General features: G+C 41.1%; 2 long non-coding RNA genes across 2 annotated transcripts; both read right to left on the bottom strand.

The window, feature by feature from the left end:
* Nucleotides 1-2934: 2934 nt before the first annotated feature.
* On the bottom strand, nt 2935-4263 carry LOC147207343 (uncharacterized). Its single transcript, XR_015100376.1, has 2 exons — nt 4215-4263; nt 2935-3725 (listed from the first exon to the last, which is right to left on the bottom strand). It is a non-coding gene; the product is annotated as an uncharacterized LOC147207343 (long non-coding RNA).
* A 6623-nt stretch (nt 4264-10886) lies between these two features.
* LOC147207344 (uncharacterized) lies at nt 10887-11864 on the bottom strand. Its single transcript, XR_015100379.1, has 5 exons — nt 11753-11864; nt 11488-11671; nt 11291-11352; nt 11078-11137; nt 10887-10968 (listed from the first exon to the last, which is right to left on the bottom strand). It is a non-coding gene; the product is annotated as an uncharacterized LOC147207344 (long non-coding RNA).
* Between the last annotated feature and the right edge of the window lie 594 nt (nt 11865-12458).

Genomic DNA, 12458 nt, shown 5'->3' on the forward strand with positions numbered 1-12458 from the left:
ATTTGATAATAGACATGCAATTTGTCATTTTTCCACTTGCGTTCGGCTTTGCGACACCCCTGTCTAGCTGCGCGGGTAATGTCGTTAAACCATGGCTCGGGTTTAGGTTTTGGGAGCACAGTTTTTGAAGGAGCCACCAAATCCAGGATGGCACGGCATGATGAGTTGAACCAAGAGGTGAGTTCCTCTGTGTTAGACGAGGGTACGCAAAGGTTATTAAAGGCATCAGAGAAACGACTAGCAGTGCGAGGGTTAAAAATTTGGCGTTTAAAACTAGGAGTGGCAGATTTCACAGCAGCATGCGATAAGACTACGTCAAATAAAACTGCCATGTGATCAGAAATCCCATTTTCAAGGACTTCCAGATTTGACACCGGTAGACCATAAGCAAGGACAAGGTCTGAAATATGACCTTGTTCATGTGTCGGGCTGCTCACATACTGCACGAAATTAAAAGAGTCGATAAGTCTTAAGAAGTCCTTTGCTAGCGTTTTTTCCGGACAGCACACATGGATATTAAAATCCCCCATTAGGAGGATATGATCATATCTCAGCCTGATTTCCGCAAGAAAGGTTGAAAAGTCGCTTAAAAAGTCTTTGTTGTATTTAGGAGGACGGTAAATGACAGCACAGAGCATGGGGAAAACACGACCGACTTCAAAGAAGGTTGCTTCAAAGCTGGTGGCCGATGTGGTGAATGTGCACCGTTTACATTTGAAATTGTTCTTAAAGATGCTCACCGTTCCTCCACCACGGCCTGATGTCCTCGGGGTATCGAGGAAACCACAGTCAGGTGGCAACAATTCAAGCAAAGCGTTGTACTCACCAGTACCTGCCCAAGTCCCCGTCAGACACAGGAAATCCAAGTCATTGGAAAGGAAATACTCCCTCAGAATATGGGTCTTGTTCGTCAGCGACCGGGCGTTTAACAACGCGATCCTTGTGGGAGTAGCAACGGGAGGGATTGCCTCTTCCGATCGCCGAGCCCGGGGGAATTCCCTCAAAAGCTTTCGCTGGATTCCTCCCGGAGAAAGGCGTGGAGGGTAGAAATGCCGTGGCGCGATGGGAGAGCCAACGACTGTTAGCAAGCACGAGGCGACGGGGTCGAGGGCACACCACGCCGGAGCGATCGAAGTGTGTCTCAGATCCTGTTTTAGCTTCACGAGCTGACCGCTACGTTTGCCGCGGCGGCGGCGGCACTTCTGTGAAGGGGGCGAGCGAACGCGGAAGAGATTAGCCGGCAGGTTAGCCAAGAACGGAGGTAGCGTCTTTTCACCACCGTCTTGCCAAAACGCGGCCGAATCTCCGACGTGTTGTTGAATCAATAACAACGATCGGCGATCATAAACCAACCGAGACGCTGTTAGGGAGGTAACAAGCATTGCGAAAAGTAAAAAAACCCGAAATGGCAGGAGCGTCGCCGAACACACTGGCGCACAAGCGGCCATCTTGGGCATTTGATGTTAATCTCACAAGTTTAATATCAAAATGGGCCAGAATTCCAAAACAGCGGGTCGTTGCAGGCTGCAAGCACATTTGTCAGCGGAAACCACACGCTTAGTGGAGCGGGTTATTATTATTGCCCGTTGCACCACCTGCTGGTAAACCCTTTACAGTCTGCTATTGCTACAGTACTTGAAGGGAAATAAGAAAGGAATGCAAAAAAATAATAATAATTAAAAATAGCATATTTGCAGTGTGAAGTTTGAAGTATTGTCAACATACGGTTTTTGTCTTTTCATCCACTTTCCTACTAAATATTCATGAACCACTTACGTCTTTCACCCTCAATATATAGACTGCAAATCACAAATTCATTAAAAAAAAAAGCTCTATGACAGCTCTTCATGAACAGGAATTTCAACTCTCAATACGAGTGGCCCTCTCACGCTACAGAACGATGTGCTCTTACATGAATTACACACTAGATGACAGTGTAATGGCCTCTCATGCGCCCTCACAGTGGCTTGATCATAATAGGAAGTGGAAGGTGTGGCTATGGCAAGCCATTTGAGCATTTATTCCAAATCCCTGATATCAAACATAAGTGTGTTACACTAGTTCGATCTCTTTCAGCACTAGTTCGACACTCGGCCACACTAGTGACACCTAATGTCGAACTAGTTGCACAGAAATCCTCACTAGCCACTCATTTTTGGCAACTAGTGCCACTTTTGTCCAACTAGTGCTGACAGAATTCTAACTAGTGACACCTGGAAGCACACAAGCAGAGGGAACTTCCCAGCTAGTCAGCTTTTTTATGCCCTAGTGGCCCACTAGACCAAACTAGTGAGGTTCAAAGTCTTACTAGTTTACTAGTAAGGTTTAAAAAGTGTTAACTAGTGAAACGTGGATTGTTCTAACATGTTAACTAGTGGCCTATGATTTCCTGCACTAGTTAACTAGTGGGAGCTGAAATATCCACTAGTTAACTAGTGGAGGATAAAACATTGATAGTGCACTAGTTTAAGACCGTTAAAGCCTTGATAACCAACTAGTGAGTCCAAAAATGTTACTTGCTCACCAGTGATGCCCCAAATATCCACTAGTTCCACTAGTGCGACAATTTGTCTTCACTAGTTCGACTAGTGAAGTCAAAATGTCGCACTAGTGGAACTACTGGATGTCACCCTACTCACTAGTCAACTAGTTAAATGGTCGTTTGATTTAACTAGTTAACTAGTGATGGCAAAATGTTCACTTGTACAACATGTGAAACACTAATGGCTCACTGGTCACACTAGTTACGCTAAATGCTAATCAGGAGGCAGGACAGTGCCAGAAGTGAACACCTCCTATTGGCTCCATAATAAGAGCACCACCCAGCAAAAAATTAACCCTTTAAAACCTGATTCTGAGCTTTCACAATTATTTACCGCCATTTGCGTAATATCTACAGTATACAGAAGGAATCAAGCAATTTTTACCAGTCAATGTATCTGTAGGTGATGTTTATTTATTATGTACACGGAGATAAAGAGTAATGGTACAGCTCTACAGTATCTTTCCACTTTTATATATGTATGCTATACTAAATAAAATTAATACGGCACCATATTATGCAACAGTTCTGCAACATATTCTCCCTAAATAATGATGTGAATTTTCAGTTGTTGCTAAATCAGTTAGGATGCTATAATTTGTGGTGTAGATGCGAATTTAGGAGAGCAGGACAATATATCGCATTGCAATTGGAGCAGCAGCTTGGTTGATGATGTCCCCAAACCGGCTCATCTATTATATTTGTCGTGCAATACAACGAAAATGAGCACAATTGAAAAACATAGGCTTCTTATATTTTAAAATAAAATAATCACATGTTTACCGTTCTGGGGTTTCTACAATCATGAATGAAGGCATTATTTACAGCATTTTGACAGCAGTGTGATCGAGCAGATTAGATGGAGTAGAATTTGATTGGGGCTTCACTGATTTATTTCATACAATTCATATCCAAAACACAGTTGAAAAATATTTGATTGTTAAAATATTTAAATACAAGAACTATATCAAGAAATTAACAAAACATACACAGTTTTTTTTTTTAATGAGGAGAAAAGTCTAAAAACATATCACAGATGACAAACGTTGTGCCTCTCCTCCTCCTGTTCTTCAATGAAGCTGATCACCCTCCAGCTCCCGTTAGAAACATCGTGCTGCTGAAGGTGTGCCGGCAGAATGGTTGTGATGCAGGAGGTGCTGTGGACTCTCCCAGAAACGAGGACCTAGTTTAGTTTAGTTGTAGATCCAGTAAAACATAGTGCAAATGTTACATTATTTATAATGCACAGTTACAGTCTTGTGAATATTAAAAAATGTACTTCATGTAATGCAGGCAGCGAATAATTCAAACGAACTAAGGCAGCGAACAATAAGAGCAAAATCATGTTCCAAACATTAACTTTAACTCTTTTTTAAATGTCAATTAGCTTGTGAGTAATAAGGCAAAATGTGACTGTCAGACAGAGAATTGTCAGAGCAAACGGCAGATTTGAGAAAGTCCTGCCGAAATAAATCTGCACCCGACTGCGACTGTCAGCGTTGAACTGCCACCATTGCTGTCAAGTCAGACACATCTCCGAAATCGTTGGAGCAAATTTTTAAGCAGGCTTCATCTTGATAAATTGACCACATATTTGACATTTACACCATAACTTTACCGCCTAAAATAATCGTAAAACAACATTTTGTGTAACAACAAGAGTAATATTTACCCGAAAAGCTTTCAGTCCGTCTGAAAGTTTTCTCCTCCGTTTTTATTGGGGCTTGGCTCGAAATGCATCATGATTGGCTGCCCGAAGTCCACGTGTCTGTCGGACGTGCTCTCATTGGTCTACAATACAATCACGGATGAATAAATACTCAAAGGGCTTGCCAGGCAAGCCCTTTGAGTATTTTTTCCATATTGCCCACTAGTTCACTAGTAAGATCATTTTGACGCTTACTAGTGAACATGTAAGCCACAAAACGCCCACTAGTTCACTAGTAAGATCATTTTGACGCTTACTAGTGAACATGTAAGGCCATAAATGTGCCCACTAGTTCACTAGTAAGCGTCAAAATGATCTTACTAGTGAACTAGTGGGCACATGTAAGCCACGAAACGCCCACTAGTTCACTAGTAAGATCATTTTGAAGCTTACTAGTGAACATGTAAGGCCATAAATGTGCCCACTAGTTCACTAGTAAGATCATTTTGACGCTTACTAGTGAACATGTAAGCCACGAAACGCCCACTAGTTCACTAATAAGATCATTTTGAAGCTTACTAGTTGACATGTATGCCCCAAAACGCCCACGAGTTCACTAGTAAGATCATTTTGAGGCTTACTAGTTGACATGTAAGCCACAAAACGCCCACTAGTTCACTAGTAAGATCATTTTGAGGCTTACTAGTTGACATGTAAGCTCCAAAACGCCCACTAGTTCACTAGTAAGATCATTTTGAGGCTTACTAGTTGACATGTAAGCCACAAAACGCCCACTAGTTCACTAGTAAGATCATTTTGACGCTTACTAGTGAACATGTAAGGCCATAAATGTGCCCACTAGTTCACTAGTAAGATCATTTTGACGCTTACTAGTGAACATGTAAGCCACGAAACGCCCACTAGGTCACTAGTAAGATCATTTTGAGGCTTACTAGTTGACATGTAAGCCACAAAACGCCCACTAGTTCACTAGTAAGATCATTTTGACGCTTACTAGTGAACATGTAAGCCACGAAACGCCCACTAGTTCACTAGTAAGATCATTTTGACGCTTACTAGTGAACATGTAAGGCCATAAATGTGCCCACTTGTAGTGCTAGTGACATTACACTGTACTTGCATTACATGCAAATAAGGATGATTACGAAAACATGTAACGGTATCCTATTGGCTGTCCGTTTCAAAATAGTATCATCCCACCAGTCAGGGCTCATGATTTAGGAAATTCTGTGTCCACTTAGTTTTTTAGAACAACCATGGCGGACAGCGTCCTGAGACGTATTCGGCGAAGGTGCAGGGCAATAGAGAGTGCCTGTCGTCAAGGGTCTGCCGGTGAAAGTGAAGCACGCGCGATAAACATTTCAATTGCTAATTTAAGAAGAGTTAGTGACCAGTTTAGCGCTGATACTATTGAAAATTTGATTCAAAGTCTAACAGATCTCCGATCTGTCATCATTGCGGGACCCACTCCTAATGGTGGACGTGTTTGTTCCCATGTGGCACATCGTTTGCACACAGGTAAAATGGCTACGATTTTTTGTCATTGATTTTTTGTATGTATTTTTCTTCGAACTACACACGGGTTTTACTGACGACCTGCTGTGACTTACCTTCTATCACCCTGTCAAACGTTGTTTTATACCAGTAGTTTTCCTGCAGATCAGTAGACTATTAAGTAACACGATGGCTATAAACTTTTAAGCAATAACTAGTGATCTTTTAGTTATTCAATTATAATTTTGAATTATTTTTTTCTTGAGTAAAATGGTTAGAGAAAATAGCTGCTCGTGGTTTTGAAGCTGCATATACTTTTATGTACATCTGTGTCTATATGCCTGTACTGTATACAGTATATAAAAACACATAGTGATTCATTTGCTTGAATTCCTTAACCTTTTATTTCCATACTTTAGGTAGACGAGGGAGACCAGCACTTGACATTACAAGGGATCAAATTGAACTGCTCCTCACTCAGGGCTTTACAGTGAGAGCCATCGCGGGGATGTTGGGTTGTTCCTCTTCATACCTGCATAAAAAAATGAAGTCTTTTCAGATTTCAGCCAGAAATAGATTTACTCCCATTCATGATGTTGACCTGGAGGAGCATGTCAGAAGATTGCACAGCCAATTTCCCAGATCAGGCTCGGAAGTAAGTGTTCTGCTACATACTCTTGTCCCTTCATGTATATATCATTATATTCAGTGTGAAAGTGTACTTTCTTTATTGTGTTGTTTTATGAACCTGTTGCAGATGATGAGGGCATACCTGCGTCCTGATGGTATTGTAGTACAAAGAAAAAGAGTTCGAGAAATCCTCAACCGTATTGACCCAGCTGCTGCAGCTCAGAGATGGAGCCAGACTGTGGCTAGAAGAACATACTATGTGCCATTTCCCAATAGTTTATGGCACATAGATGGGCATATGCGTCTCATTCGGTAATAAGGGATCATCTTATATTTGTACTCGTGGGAGCATTAGAAAGCCATATTGTATGGACAGCACAGATTGAATTGAATTTTATCATTTGTATATCCAAGTTACACAAACTCCAAATTGCCTCCATGTAGTCTTAAGCGCACAGCAATATCATCTCTACTGAGATGATATTTCAAACAAGATATGAAACTTGATTGTTTTCTTGTATTTAATCCATTATTCTTTTTATGTTTGTTTTACAGGTGGGGGTTTGTGACACATGCTGGCATTGATGGTAATTCCAGGCTAATAACGTACCTCAACTGCAGCACAGACAACACAGCTTTGACAGTGTTGAAATATTTTGTCCAAGCCACCTGCCTGTATGGGTTACCCTCCAGAGTAAGATCCGACCATGGTGGTGAAAACACTCTGGTTGCTCTTTTAATGAACCTACTGCAAGGGCAAGAGCACGCAAGGCACATTACAGGCCAGTCTGTGCACAATCAACGTATCGAACGCCTTTGGAGAGATGTTTTTCATCAGGTTGTGCACTACTTTTACACGCTGTTCTATTCGTTTGAAGATGAACAAATACTGAACCCTGAAGATATCATTCACAAAATGGCACTACAGATTGTATACAAGCCAGAAATTGAAAAACGACTGTGCTTATTCAAATGTGGTTGGAACAACCACAGAATGAGAACAGCAAACAACCGCATTCCAACACAAATTTGGATGGACGGCATGTTAGCCAACAGTGAGCAGGAAACAACAGCCCTCAACAATGTCTTTGGAGATGACCCTTACAGCCAAGAAAATCTCGAAGCTGGCTTGGCAAGACACGGCATACAGTTCAACCAGTTTCAAGCAAACAGTGAGGGTCTTGAACAACCAGTGACTATATCACAGCAACTTAACCTGAGCCCAGAGCACCTGCAATATATTCAAAATGCAATCAATGAAACAACAGACTTGAGGGAAAAATACCTGGTGTGTGCAAGAACGATTCGAAATGTTATTGAAGGGAGATAAACGCACCTCTACACCTTTCCAAAGCCCAAGGAGTCGCCTATTGCCTGGGAGAGCATCTGCTGCAGGTCGTTCTCCTCTGTAACTCCTCTCGGCAGGTACAAACACAACATGCAGGTAGACGCGTAGGGCAAACGTCGCATCCCCTCAGCCTGGTCATAAAAATCGATGCAGATGTTGTCGCGGAAACCCAGGACAGGAACTTCATCCGCCCCAGTGATGAAGACGAGAAGGTCTTCAAATCTGATTTCAACCATTTTGTCTGCCATTGGACACAAAAAAAGTAAATCAAACATAACATCTGGACAGTATTTCACCATCTTCTCGTGTAACAAATTTAGGGTATATGAACATAATGTAAGGAAAATGATTTGCATTTCATTAAAGTTTCTAACAACCCTTTCTTGTGTCAATTACATTGTCTTCAAATGGTAAAACATCCGACTATAGCACTTTGATCAGTCCGTCAAAGTAGTGAAAATTTTAAGTGTGCCATTTTGTTTGTGCAAGGTATTTAATAATTTCTGCAACAAAGGCTTGATTAAGTTACCCTCAATCATATTCAAAACCATTTCCCAGCTGTAGATGGTATCCTCCTCTGTCTGACGATTATTGGTTCCTCTGTCACTGTAGTTATAAGTGAGGATGGCTTTGAAGGCTGCCTTTGACAGAGGTTCCTGCATGTTGGTGAACAGGGGCAAGAAAGCGATCCAGTTTTTCTTGACTAGGTCCCACAACTTTCCGTATGCATTCATTCCCTCTGTGAACTGGTGTATCATCTTGGCTGTTCTATAATGCAACAGTGAGAACATATGCAGAGTATATTAGTCTGTAACAGTCTTGAATCCCTGATATACATTTGGAGTTTTTCATAAGATGCATAATTGGGCCCAAATTCATATGACCGTAGGGTATGTAGTCATAATTATGTTTTTACAATAGCTTTCCATTTTTAGCAGTCATGACCAGGTCAGAAAGGGGAAAACCCCTATACGCACACCTTTTCATGATTTAATTTCATCTGTCTCTTGTTTCAGCAATGAGAAACACATTTCCAACTGATATTCAGCTGGGACCTCTGTCATTTGTAAGAGCAACATTATTTTTGTCCTCAGAATTAGAAACACTAGTATTGCCGATTCTGCAAAACCGGAAATGTTGGAAAAAGTAAGCATTCGTGATAATTTTTTACTCTTCTAGATGGTACTCTTGATTTGAAGATAAACACTAGTGCAGTGTAAATTTAATATATTTCCACTGCATCTTTATGTAGTCCCCGATTGGTTTGTGTGCGCCTATTTGGTAGGCGGAACTACCTAATAGGCGCACACAAACCAATCTGGGGCTACATTTAGATCGTGAGTGCCATATAGAGGAGTCAAAAAAATAAGTACTTCATGAAGATTCATTTGTCCATCACAATTTGTTGTCGATTCAAAACTAACATTTCAAAATATAAGTTAGTCAAGGCAGGGTCTGATTGAAATCTACATATTTACATCACCTCGGTGACACTATTTCGTATCAGTTAAAAGTTGAAATGTTTCTTTCCTTTGCATGTTTTTACCTGAGATAGATGTAATGCTTGACAACATACGCATAGATTTTTGGCATGTCTTCAACTTTGGCACTAAATATTCCTGGGATGCCACACTCAGAAATCCAGTCCCCCAAGTCACGTTGGAGTGCTATCAGGTCCTCATTTGTCTTGCACTGTTGAATCTGAGAGACAGGAGTGGGAACAATGCAGCCGAGTCTCAGACTGAACTTTCTTTTCATAGAAATAAAGAGCAACTGGTAGCAGTTTGACTCTTAACAAATACATCTTTAAATGACAATCGTGATGTACCCTTTTGACTTTGCTTTGCACATCTGGGTCAGGCAGCACATGCCAGTCAAACTGCTCCAGTGTTGGATCCAGGGCCTTAATACATGGACCACCATGAGCAATTGACCAAGCGATAAGGTTGCCACCTTTCAAATATTTTTGCTGGTCTAGAGCCGTTTGGTCATAAGTAAGAAAGACCTGGCCAGCCTTTCCTTCAAAAATTCCGAGGGAGGTGTGTACCTCTATCATCAGGAGTCTAGGATAAAAATCAAAAGAAAAGGGTTTCTTTCAGCCATTCATTCATCTTATGAATTGCTTTGCAGGCGTGCTGGAGCTCATCCCAGCTGTCTTTGTGCGGTAGGCGATGTACACCCTGAACTGGTCGTCAACCAATCGCAAGCTACACTGAGACGAACAACCATTCGCACCTGCTTACAATTTGGAGCAGTCAACTGGCTGGCAACCAGTTTAGGGTGCTGTGCGCATTCCGCCTGAAGACAGCAGGGATAAGCTCCAGCACCCATGTGTTGAAAATGGAAAATTAAAACCGGCATTCATACCTGAAAAACTCCCGCTGTGGTCCCCCCATATCATCTGCATCTTCTCCTACAAACTCTGTGTGGTGACTGCATCCAACAGAAAGTCACTCTGGAGATTGCTTTAATGGCACTCTCCAGAAGCTTACTCCTTCTGATACAGATGGTGGATACCAGATTGCCAGAAATGTGATCCTCGTGAAAATTTCTCAACATAGTGGCAAGATCCACTTCTTCCTAATGTACATTAAAAGAACAGTATATTAGAATTGAATGGCAAAACAATGGCAGAGAGAGGCAACAAATTCTTTCCACTTATGAATATTTAAAATGCAGTGTCATAAACAACTCCTGAAAAAAAAAACATGTTGGCCTATGTTATGTTTAAAAGAGCTCTAACTTACTGATGGAGGACTGTCATTTTCATAAGCAACTGCCATGAGGTCATCATCTGACCTCTCTTCTTCAGAATCATCAATAAAAAAGTCATCCACACGAGTCCTAAAAATCAGATTACCCAAATCATAATTACATACTGGAACTCCAGACTCTCAAACCATTTGCATCATAGATGTACTGCATTTTGATTTATCTACAGATGTATTGTGATTTAATTCATGCATGTGGATCTCCTTAATTTCTTATTCATTCACATTGGTGTCCGTAGAGTAAAAGTGACAAATCATTTATTTGCTTTCTGTATTTTCCACAGAGTTTTGCTGGAGAAAAAGCTTCTTATATTCAAACCTTCATAAAGTACAAAACTTTCTCCAGAGTGTTAATAAGAAAGGGCTGTTGAACTATCTGTCAATATACAGGGCACAGCACAAGTGTTGAGGACAGAACAGAAATTGAATAGAATTCCGTGTCACATATGGTACATGTTTCTAAACCTACAAAATACCTGTTCATTGATTCCAAGCGTGTCACTCTGTAAAATACCTTCAAAAATACAAATGGTGCATGTTATAATGTGAAAACATGAACATGTCTGCAGTCATATTTTCAGAACATATGACAGATTATTTATAATCTCCATGTGGGGATATACCTCTGGGGTCCCTGCATTGAGCCACTGTGCAGAATCCAAACTTGACTCTAAACTTGGCTCCTGTTGGAAAGAGTTAGACTTACATCCAGCTGTCTTTTTTGACGTGAACACCGAGAGGGTGCCTTTTAATCTCCAATTGTAACCATTTAGCTCACAATTGCCTCCAGTCTGAATTATTAAATATAAACTACAATATTGTGGACAAATACTTACTTGACAAGAGTCCAAGCCTGTGCTTGCTGAGCTTCCATCATTGTTCATCCATGAGGACAAATCTATGGCATTGAAGGGCAAAGACTGAGAACTTGCATCAGAATTGTTGTTAGATGTGACAAATGACAAGTGAACTGGTACTCCAGGAGCAGAGGGCATGACCTGAGCGACTGCAGGTGAGGGCAGAGATACGATACCTGATGGTGCAGGGGGTCGAGATTGGGTACTGCGTGAGGCCTCAGGTCTGGTGGCTGTTGAGGTAGCAGTAGGTGAAGCCATCAATGTTGTGGATGGTGGAGGAGGAAAATACTGGGGAATGCTCTCTTGTTCAGTTGGCTGGGATGTCTCTGGTACAGCGTGAGTATTTTCAAATTCAGTGATCTATGTTGACAAGACAAACTCTTATTAATCAGTCAGAGTGCTAATATCCAAAAGGAATGTTTGATCAATACAAAGACTAACCTCTAACGGCAGTGTAATATTGGTCTGGGGAAGAATATATATTCTGCTTCTGCCAACTGCTGTTTTGAGGTCCTTTAAAGTGTTTGCCTGAATTCTAGTCAGACGCCTCGACTTATCAGCTCTTGCGAGATGAAATCCAATAACATTTAGGCTAACTGATGGGAAGCTTTGACAGATGTAATTATTAAACTCTGCGAGACTCCATGAAAGTTGTGCATAACACTCGGGGGAGTTTGTCCCTTGCAGATCATGATTTGGGATCCCTGGAAAATAAATACCCATCCCCCAGAAAAAAAGAAAAATCAAACATATGAGCATAATTTTTTACAATAAAAGCACAAGGGTGTGTACTGTTCCTACGTTTGAGGTCACTTATACCCTTACCCACCGTTTTATCCATGACAATAACATTAAGTTAATTGGAAATACCAATCTTGACATTGCTAGTGTTTTTTTTTTAACAATACAAACAAGCATTGCTTTTCTTTAAAGCATAAGGATTTTCTGAGTGACCCCGAACTTTTGAACATTAGTGATATGGCTGGCAACCAGTTCAGGACTACACATCCAATGAAGCAATAACAGTAACAAATGGGGGTGGGGGGTAAAAATACAATCTCACTGTGAAAAGATGTCATTTGTGCATTACCCAAACCAATTCTGGTCAGTTTGCAGCATTCCGAATGAGGCGGGAGTGCAAGATGAT

This window comes from Hippocampus guttulatus, chromosome 3 (genome assembly GCF_054856545.1).
Source record: "Hippocampus guttulatus isolate MCC_2025c chromosome 3, RoL_Hgut_1.0, whole genome shotgun sequence".
NCBI lineage: Eukaryota > Metazoa > Chordata > Actinopteri > Syngnathiformes > Syngnathidae > Hippocampus > Hippocampus guttulatus.